Source organism: Macadamia integrifolia, chromosome 12, assembly GCF_013358625.1.
Source record: "Macadamia integrifolia cultivar HAES 741 chromosome 12, SCU_Mint_v3, whole genome shotgun sequence".
Taxonomy (NCBI): domain Eukaryota; kingdom Viridiplantae; phylum Streptophyta; class Magnoliopsida; order Proteales; family Proteaceae; genus Macadamia; species Macadamia integrifolia.
In genome coordinates, this window is record NC_056568.1 from 16,636,018 (window position 1) to 16,646,126 (window position 10,109).

The 10,109-nt window shown below is 36.6% G+C and overlaps 1 pseudogene; it reads left to right on the top strand.

Annotated features, from left to right (window-relative positions):
• The first annotated feature begins 1,020 nt into the window (after positions 1–1,020).
• LOC122094755 lies at positions 1,021–2,862 on the top strand (annotated as a pseudogene).
• Positions 2,863–10,109: the final 7,247 nt, after the last annotated feature.

Genomic DNA, 10,109 nt, shown 5'->3' on the forward strand with positions numbered 1-10,109 from the left:
CATGGTCGAAATGAGCCCAGCTCAAATGAACTGAACTTGGTCTCGACCATGGGTTTTCTGCCAAACCCAAAACTGAGTCAACTTGAGATTCAATCACTTTCGACAAAGATTTAGTTCCATGATTGTACTGTAGAAACGCAACCCTAAAATGATGCAGAAGATAATGGAAAAATAACAACAAACAATGCACACAGGTTTACGAGGTTTGGCAAGATTTCCTACGTCCTTGGTGAGATGAGATCCTGCTTCACTATCAATGGATAATAGGGTTACAGCGTTCGTCCTCACACCTCTTAGTATTTCTTGCATTACATAGAAAGAAACATTTGCTACAAATATATAGCAAAAAACCCTAATCCGAAAGGTACAAATATAGGGACCGTCATCCTACCTGTCGAGGCGCCTGCACCAGTACTTCTTGGATTAATTGTGACGGAATACAAGACATCGTACACTAACATGTACCACATTTGAGGCTCCCACCTTATCTATCACTTTCTACCAAGATTTTGTTCCTTGATTGTACCACATTCTTGGCTTTCCTTATGTGATGTCCTTATCTTATGAACTCAAACGTTTCCCATATTTGTATCAGTTTTGTACTATTGTGGGTCAGTCTTGATTCTTAAAAGGATTAAAGGTCAAGACATTGAGAAATGAAGAGATATACAAACAGATACATGAAAACTGCTTCAGGTTTTGGCATGAATACATTAACAAAAGGATCGAGTTTTTCTAATCCATTCACCGTGGCCCATCGTGTGCGACCCAGACAACAGTGAGGAGAGAGAGAAGGGTCCCATCTAGACCGTCCTATCGTTCAGCCACCAACGAAGAAAAACTTTGTCCATAAAATTTGAAAAAGAGCAGTGTAATAACTTGAAATTGGTTACTATGCATGCCAAATTGCCAACTGGTACCTACCCCAACTGAGTATAAATATAACTGAATCTCTTTCAATATGTGGGATTTCGAGTTAAAGAGTTTAAGCCTCTTTGTCTGCTGATCATTCCAATAACAATGGCTTCTATGTTCTGCAACTCCCAGCTCTCAGTGTTATTCATCATCTTAGCCAACTTACTCTTCTGTTGCTATGGTAGCTCTGGTCATTCTGTATCTCTGGCTCACCCAATATGTGGACCATATCATCCTTCCCATGCCACTCCCATTTTTCCAGAAGATGTGGACCTGATGCAATTTCCCCTTAATCTTGAGTTCCATGAAGCTGAGTTCTTCTTGTGGGCAGCACTGGGACAAGGCCTTGATAAGATCGCCCCCAAGCTGGCCCTGGGCGGCCCACCTCCCATTGGTGCCATGAAAGCCAACCTTGATAATCTCACTCTGGGTATTATCAAAGAGTTTGGCCTCCAAGAAGTTGGCCATGTCGAGTTCTCTCTCTCTCTCTCTCTCCAAAGTAGTGATTAGTGATCACTAGGTCTGGATTCTCTACCCACGTGGGTGTCTCCTACATTGCTAGTTACCAATGAAATGGAATTTTCTTTATTTATAATGGGATGCCTCCCCACATTGATAGAGATTGCATTTCATTGGTAACTATTCACGTGGGGAGGCACCCCGACGTGGATAGAGAATCTGGATTCGTGAACACTTACGTTGAACCTGTTTTTTAGGATTCGAATAGAACTCATTGTTAAAAGTCAGTCTTCACTCATTGTTAAGATTTATTTCACTAAAGTTTCAACAATATTTCCTTTCACGTGGAAGCTGAATTTTTTCTCAAAAAGAAATTTTCATCTTCGGATATACATCGGAGTTGTCACATCTCACCTTTGATACCACTTGTTGAGACTAGACTAGCTTCTAATTTAAGGATGAAATGTACCTAAGTGTTGGATTCATTACGTTAACATGATTTTGCTTGTTAATTTGTTTAAATATTATTGTGTCAGGGCAATTGAAACAACAGTTGGTGGGTTCCCAAGGCCATTGATGGATCTAAGTGCCCATAACTTCGCCAAGCTATTCGATGAGGCAATCGGATACCCACTAAATCCTCCTTTTGATCCATGCCGTAACAGCCTCAATCTCATGTTAGCTGCCTACGTAATTCCTTATGTGGGTTCGTTACGTTGGAACCAATCCATTCACCAATGGATACAAAACAAAGGCAGTAAGTGATGATTAATTATGATCAAAAGGCACCAAAATAGTAGAAATCTAGGTAATTTTGGGTGATGGATCGGGTCGGGTCGATCCATTTTAATAAAAAAAAAATTTCTTTTGTTGTTGAGAATTGCAGCTATTGGCGGGTCTGCTAGGGGTGGAATCAGGCCAAGACGCAGTAATAAGTACATATTTAGACGAGAGGGCCAATGAAGTGGTGGAACCTTATAAGGTGACGGTGGAAGAGTTCACAGTTGAGATCTCGAAGCTATGGAACAAACTGGGTAAGTGTGGAATCAAGGATGAAGGCATATTTGTTCCACCTGAGTTGGGTGCTGAGAATCGTATTAGTAGTAATGTCTTGTCTGGAGACTTTGACTCTCTCTCTTGTTGGTGTACGATGTCTTGTATTCCGTCAGAGTTTAATCCAGGGAGTACTAGTGCAGCACCTCGACAGGGAGTACTCTATTATCCAATGAAAGTGAAGTAGGATCTCATCTCATCGGGGACATAGGCAATCTTACCGAACCTCGTAAATTTGTGTGCATTGTTTGTTCTTGTTTTTCTATTATCTTCTGCATCATTTTAGGGTTGCGTTTCTACATCTCTTACCCAAGAACTACCAATGATATCTTGAGGATCGTCTATGCCACTGGGGACGAGCACATTCCTGGAGGCTTCTACCCCAAAGGTGCCAATGGAAAGATTGCAAGAGAACTTCTTGAACACTCAGCTTAGTTTCCATCTCTCTCTCTCTCTCTCTCTCTCTCTCTAGATTGAGTGGTGCATAACTTACTCAGTTTTAGATGGTGGTGTGTTGTAATAAAGAGAGAACACGCAATTCTTAATAATAAAAGTGGAAATAAGGAGATAAAATCTTCAAATTCCCCTTTGGAGATAAAATCTATATTGAAAGATATTATGTATTTATCTTCAACTTTGGTTTCTTGTAATTTTTCGTTTATTTTAAGGGAGATTAACAGTATTGCTGACTCTCTGATTTAGAGGGCACTATCAGTAATATGTACAACAGTTTGACTCCAGTTCCAATTTATGACTACAAGAAATGTGTTCTATACCCTTGTCATGAACTTTTCACGTTGAATGAATAAAGTTTTTCTACCCAAAAAAAAAAAAAAGATCCATTGCTTGTGAAGATGATGATATATAGTAAGATTTGTATTCTCCAGTTTTCATTTTTTAATATTCTAAAATTACGTAGGGAACCCTCTCCCTATATATATATATATATCATACTATTATATAAAAGTATGTACTCATGTTTCGTGGCTAAACTTTTCTTAGACTACTTTACCCTTTTTATTTATTTAAATACCTTTAATTATTTATTATCATTGTTCTTTATCTTTCTTATCTTTCCTATTTTTTGGGTACCCTTAGTTCTTTTTTATAAATATTAATTTTATTATTTATTTAAAAATTAGTTTCTTTAATAAAACTCCTACGCTTTCCACATACACACTCTCTATCTCTCTCTAATACTTAGAAACTGATATTAATTTCTTTATTCAATTAACAAAAAAAAATAATTTCTTTATTAACTCACACGCCTTCCCCATCTCTCTCTCTCTCTCTCTAATATTTAGAAACTAATATTTTAACAATTCAGCTTTTTTATTCTTCTAAATCTCTCACGTCCCTCTCCTTAATCTCTCCTTTTTTTTTTTTATTTAATAACAGAAGTACCACCTAATATGGAATTCAAATTGCACTTTCCCTTCATCTATCTTTCTCTTTTTCTTCCCAAAAAAAAATAAAACAAAACAAAAAAACAAAACAAAAAAATCTATAACACTAAATATAGAATTCAAATTGCAGCTTGTGGAAATCAAATCCCCCAATCCTTCCTCCATCCATAATAATAGGAAATAAGATTTATACAAAATAGGAAACAAGATGTACTCATGCTTAGTGGTTAATATTTTTTAGACTATTTTATCCTTCTTATTTATTTTAATACCTTACCTTCTTCACTATTGTTTTTCTTCATCTTTCTTATTTTTTTATATTTTTTTGGTACTTTTTTTTTTAAATGACTAAATATTGTTCTAAAAAAAAAATAGTTTCTTTATTATCTCAAACTCTCATATATCCTTCTATAAAAGAAAATTAGAGATCTCACGTTTCTTATCTCTCCTTGGTAAGAAAAATAACTTTTTCATTTTTATTATATCTACTTTCCTTTCCCTTCCTTCTACCAGAAAAAAAAAAAAAAAAAAAAATTTTCCTTTTCCTCCCCTCCCCCCCCCCCTTCTCGCTCTTTCACTGGCTTAGTTCCCTTCTTTCTCAAATATCTTTTATTTTCCTTGAAAATTTAGTTACTTCCTCGTTCTCTCTCCTGACCCAAACCTTCTCATTCTCTTAGAACAGCGTGAAGAGGAAGCAGGTCATCTCTTTAACTTTTCATCCCACTCTCCCTTCTCCTTTGATGGCAGCGGTGTTGGCAGGTAACTAAATTACTATCCCTCTCTCCTTTTAGTTAAATTTTTATACTCTCTCAAAATGCAGTTTGATTACCAAATATCTCATTACACAGGGAACGATTGAAAACCTTGGAAGAAGTTGCATCCAAATTTGATAAAGTGCTTCCCAAGCATCTTAACAAGGAAGCGATCTGGAGTAGATATCTCATCAAGTGACCGATCCACTGCATCATTACCGTGTGATTGGGCAGTCCTGGGAGGAAACATGACTAAGTTGGGAACCCAAACTCATGAGATGGCAAGTAATTTTAATATTGATCCACATAAGCTAGAAGAAAGAAGTTAAAAAACAAAGGTGCTGCACCTAATAAACTAATCCGGACTTCTAAGCTGGATGTGCGGGTTTGTATCTTGAAGTTGATCCAACTGTTTCTTACATTCAATAAATAATAAATTATATGGAACTTGCTTGTGAGATCTCACACTGTTGTATAGCATAGTTATATCTACATTTGTTGAAGTCTGATGTTTGTTTGTTGGAAGTTTTATTTTCATTACTTGGTTTCTAAATGGCTTCTTTTTTTTTTTTTTTTTGGTATATTGTTTCTAAATGGCTTCTTTTTTTTTTTTTGGTTCAATTTGTGCTTTTTTAGTGCTTTCACGTGGTCTTTTATTGTTTATTTACTACGACCTGCGATGAATTATTTCCCTCTTTATACACTTCTTGTCAAACTTCATGTTTGTTGAACATGAAGTATCTTAACATATATGCATGATACATGTGTTGAACTGTTCTTAAATATGTTCGTTGTTTCTGTTTATTCTGCTTTGTGATCCTGTTTATGAAAAATTGAATACAATCATGTTCATCCTAGGGATAGTTATGTTTGGACCTTTGATGTTCATTTGCATCCAAGATCAACACAAATTTCTCTATTGTGTTACAAATTCATGTGTTTTAGTTTTGAAGTGTAAAGTTTCTATGTGAAAAAGAATTGGCCGAAACCGACGCACAAGAATTACAAAGTTAGCATTGAGCTCGTATGCTTTGTAACTCTAGAAGAAGTGGACACGACTATGAATACTGGCGTATTGTTTAAATGATGAACTGTTATTTATATGATTATTTTCTTGGGAGTCTCATACTTGGTTTCTTCTTTCTTTTATCATGGATTTTATAATTTAAGTATGGGTCTTTAATTCAATTGGTAGAGTACTTGTGGTGTGGAAGATGGTTCCATACCTCAAGAGGATGGTGGTTCAAATCCACCAAGTCATTTTTCTATATTTTCATTTTAACCTCAATGGTAATGGCATTGGAATATCTTGGTTTCTTAAACAGAAAAAACTTAATATATTCTTAAATGAATTATGTAGAGGGGAAGTGGTTGATTTTTGGCAATATTTCCATGATATTAATTGATTAATTAGACTTTACAAAAAAATAAATAAATAAAAAAAATCATTAGTTAGACCAAGTCAATGCAACACTTGGACAAGTTAGAAACTTGATTAAAATGACAAGGTTTAGTCAAAATAAAATTGAGTTTGAGTCAAGTTTCCTATGTAAATGGTAAGTAAATCACTTAGAGAGAAGAAAAAGAGAGATATTCCTCCAAGCTCTCTCTCTCTCTCTCTCTCTCTCTCGGAATAGCATTTAACTAATAATTGTATATCATTATTTGAATTAAAAATTAATATTTAGTAATCATTTTAAATAGGAAAACCATAATACTTTTTTAAATGAAATTTGTGGGAGGGTAAGTCTCTCTCTCTGTCTCTCTCTCTAAGAATAACATTTAACCATTGATTATCTAAAAAAAAAATTGTTTTAATTGTCTATCATTATTGAAAATTTAAATTGCTAATTGCTTCAATGAATATCATATATATGATTGAAATACATTTAGTTTTATGTGGACATTTTGTTCTCTCTCTCTCTCTCTCTCTCTCTCTCTCTCTCTCTCTCTCTCTCTCTCTCTCTCTCTCTCTCTCTCTCTCTCTCTCAGCCACACGTGCATTTGCACGTGGATTTTTTACTAGTATATATATATATATATATATAACAATTTGATTTCTTGGGGCTAACAAGGTTGTGCTGTTGTGCATATGGGCATTAACAAGGATGGCTTTTTTGGGTTTGTAAGTAGTGCCATTTTGCCTCACTCTATGTCTGGGCACAGGGGTTGGGTGATTAGGGAGTAATCGTTTTTCTATTTGTAATATGAAAAAAAAATAACACTTGTTGGTTGTGTGGCCCCAACACCAACACGAGAGCCAATGAAGAGTGCACATTTTGCCACCCTCTGTGTCTAGGCACAAGGGTTGCGCAACCAGGTAGCGTTGATTTTTCCTCCTAATATAACGAGGGGGAAGTGTTTCCTGTGGGGAAAGGAAAATCAATTCCTGGCATGCACAAGGGTCAATGAGAGTATATGAGACATTGCATCCACATGGATGTAATTTTCAATTTCATAGGGGCGGACCGATGAGATCCCAATGTACTCATAACATGGAAACATCGGGGCTGCGCATCAGCTGTTCGACGAAATTCCCACTTACAATGCAATTAATCGGAATACAATGATATCACAACATGTTTTGCCTCTGGCGATATTGAGACTGCAAAGAATCTCTTCCATGGAATACCCAACAGAAATGTTGTGAATCATGGAATGCTGTCATGTCTGGGTATTCTAAGTGGCCACTTTGATATTACTAGATCATTATTTGACATTGTGCCTAAGAAAGATTTAGTTTCATGGTGTGTAGAGGCCTTAAATCTCTTGAAAGACATGCAGGTTTCTGGAATTCAGCCTTATAGTATCACCATGGCGAGTGTTCTCTCTGCTTGCGCTCAGGTTGGGGCCCTGGTCATGGGTAGATGGATCCATGTCTATGTGAGCAAGAACAAACTAAGTCATGATTTTTTCTTGGGTACTTCCCTTGTAGACATGTATGCCAAGTGTGGATGCATGGACACAATCACACAGCCCTTCAGGCCTTTAGTCTTAGTCTTTTGATGCTCATCACTTGCTGCAAAGGATGTGGACTTAAAGAGTTAGGGGCTATGTGACCAATCCCTCTTTGGTCTTGTATAATATAGATCAATGGCTTCTCCAACCAATCAAGATAAAAGTGCATATCCAGCGCATGAAGCTCCCGCCACTATGGGGTCTGGAGAGGGTCATAATGTACTCAGCTTTACCCCTGCTTCGCAGAGTGGATGTTTTCTATCTCTAACCAATCAAGATAAGAAATAGAAAAGGCAAAAACCTCGAGAGATATTTCATTGAATGATCACTAGGTATGAACTACTTGTATTTTTCACTTAGGCTACGTTTGGTTGCAAGGGAAATGGGAACGGGAAGGGAAGGGAAGGGAGAAGAAGGGACATGAAGGGAAGTGAAGTGAAGTGAAGTGAAGGAAAATTTTTTTCCCTTTTGAGTCGTTTGATTGGATGTAAAATAGATGTAAAATTTTAAAATTTTGAAAATGCTACATATATTTACTAGAAGAGGCAAAAGGATTTTCTCATCTTGCCCGCTGCTTCAATGGAGCACTTGGCATGAGAGAAATAAGAGGCTTTTGGGTTCAATGCTGAACCTGCTTTTGGGTTCAATGAGAGGGCATTTGGGTTGCTGTAAAAGCCAAGAAGATCTTTCTGGCATCAACATATAAAGAACTTTCTAGTTTCTCTTCTCTAAGCATCAAAAGACTCATTTCTCTTAGGCTTGATGAAATTAAAAGGCCTAATAGCCTCAAAGCCACCCTAATTTATGAATTTGAAATTAAATTTCAATGAATACAATACATTGGATGCATGACTTCATATGATATATAATTTTTATTCTCGTCAATTCACTTGGTGCTGGACTTGAGCATCCAACACCTCCTGTTAATTATCATTACAATTCAGGCATCAACCAGACCATATTGAAGTTTACAAACATTTGGGTCCTCAACCCGCATGGACCTAAGCAACTTAAGCAACACCCTTGCCTTGTTTTTGGCCCTGCAACTACATTGACTCTGAAGGAGGAGGAGGAGTTGTGTCAATACTCCTGTAGAAATTGCTTCTTCCCTCAGCTTCAGGGACTCATAACATACAATCAATAGTGAACTAACAGTACTTTCACTGCCTTCATGATCAGAAACTTGCAGCTCATGTATCAATGATCATGTGGAATTTTGATCTCTATGACACATTTCAGACTTAATACAATAAGTCTGATTCCTGATTATCTGATTATCGAATTCTGAATGCCATAACAGGAATCACAAGTGCTTAATACAGTATTACAGGATATAATATATCTAAGTTTCATCAAACACTTGAGGTGAGTTCTGTGCTCATTGAGGACTAAGGAGGTGAATCCAACAAAATGAAATGGAACAAAATAGAGAAAGAAATTGAACCTGATATTTAAAGCTTCCTTATCCGAGCAAGAATGAAGAGATATTTTGGCCAAAAGAGGAAATCAAACCTGATATTTCAACTGAATGAACTCATGGACTTGGGTGAAAACTTGGCCAAAAGAGGAAATGGGAGGGGACTATAATGATATAAAACAGTAATTTATTAGTAATTTTGATCCACACCCTCTACTTAGTTTGGTCTGATATTTTATGAGAGATGGTTGCAGGCAGAGTCCACTATCATATCAGTCCATGTACATAATGCCACTAGTAAGAAAACTTTCAAATGAGATTGATGAGTTTTAAACTAAGACAAACCAAATCTCCATGAAACATTTCATCAAACACTTGACGAGAAGGACCAATACTCATGTACCAATGTGTTGCAAAAATACACAGCTTTGTTACAAAATGAAGAAGAGAACGAACATAAGTGAAGAAGAAATCAAACCTGAGGATTAGAGATTCCAAATTCTTCTCCTTAGAAAGAGAACCAACAACTTAGTTACAAGCAAACCAAACGCAGCATCTTGTTGAGAAGGAAAGTCACAAGCAGGATGAGAGTTGAGTGGGAGAGAGATCGTCGCACCCTGCTCGAGTAGGATGAGAGTCGCGTGAGAGAGAGAGAGAGAGAGTCGGGTTTTCTTTTTTCTTCCTATTTTGGTGGGGAAATAAAAAGGAAAGTTTTAGTATAAAAGTGAATTTTTTTTTACATGTAAAATATATTTTCCTTGCAATTAAGCATCTAAATTTATTTTTCCTAGGAAAAAATTTTCACTTTACATCAAAAATTTGCATTCCCCTTACAACCAAACAAAGCCTTATGTATTTTCATTGATGCAACAGTGAGCTCCCCTGAAAAACTGAGGAGCCATGTAATTCCAAAAAGTTAACTCCTTAAAATTGAAACTATACGCTTATGGATTGCTCCAACTTGTTGCATTTGCAGGCTGCAGGGGAATTTTGAAATCAAATGCGAGATAGTGTAACTTTGGCAGTTTATATGGTCAACACACAGTCCAAGGTGAGCAATCGGTATGTGAGGAAAGATGGAAATTCTGGCAGGTATGACTATGTATTGTGCTGCCTACTTCCTACCGTTCCTTGTTCTCCCCCCCCCCC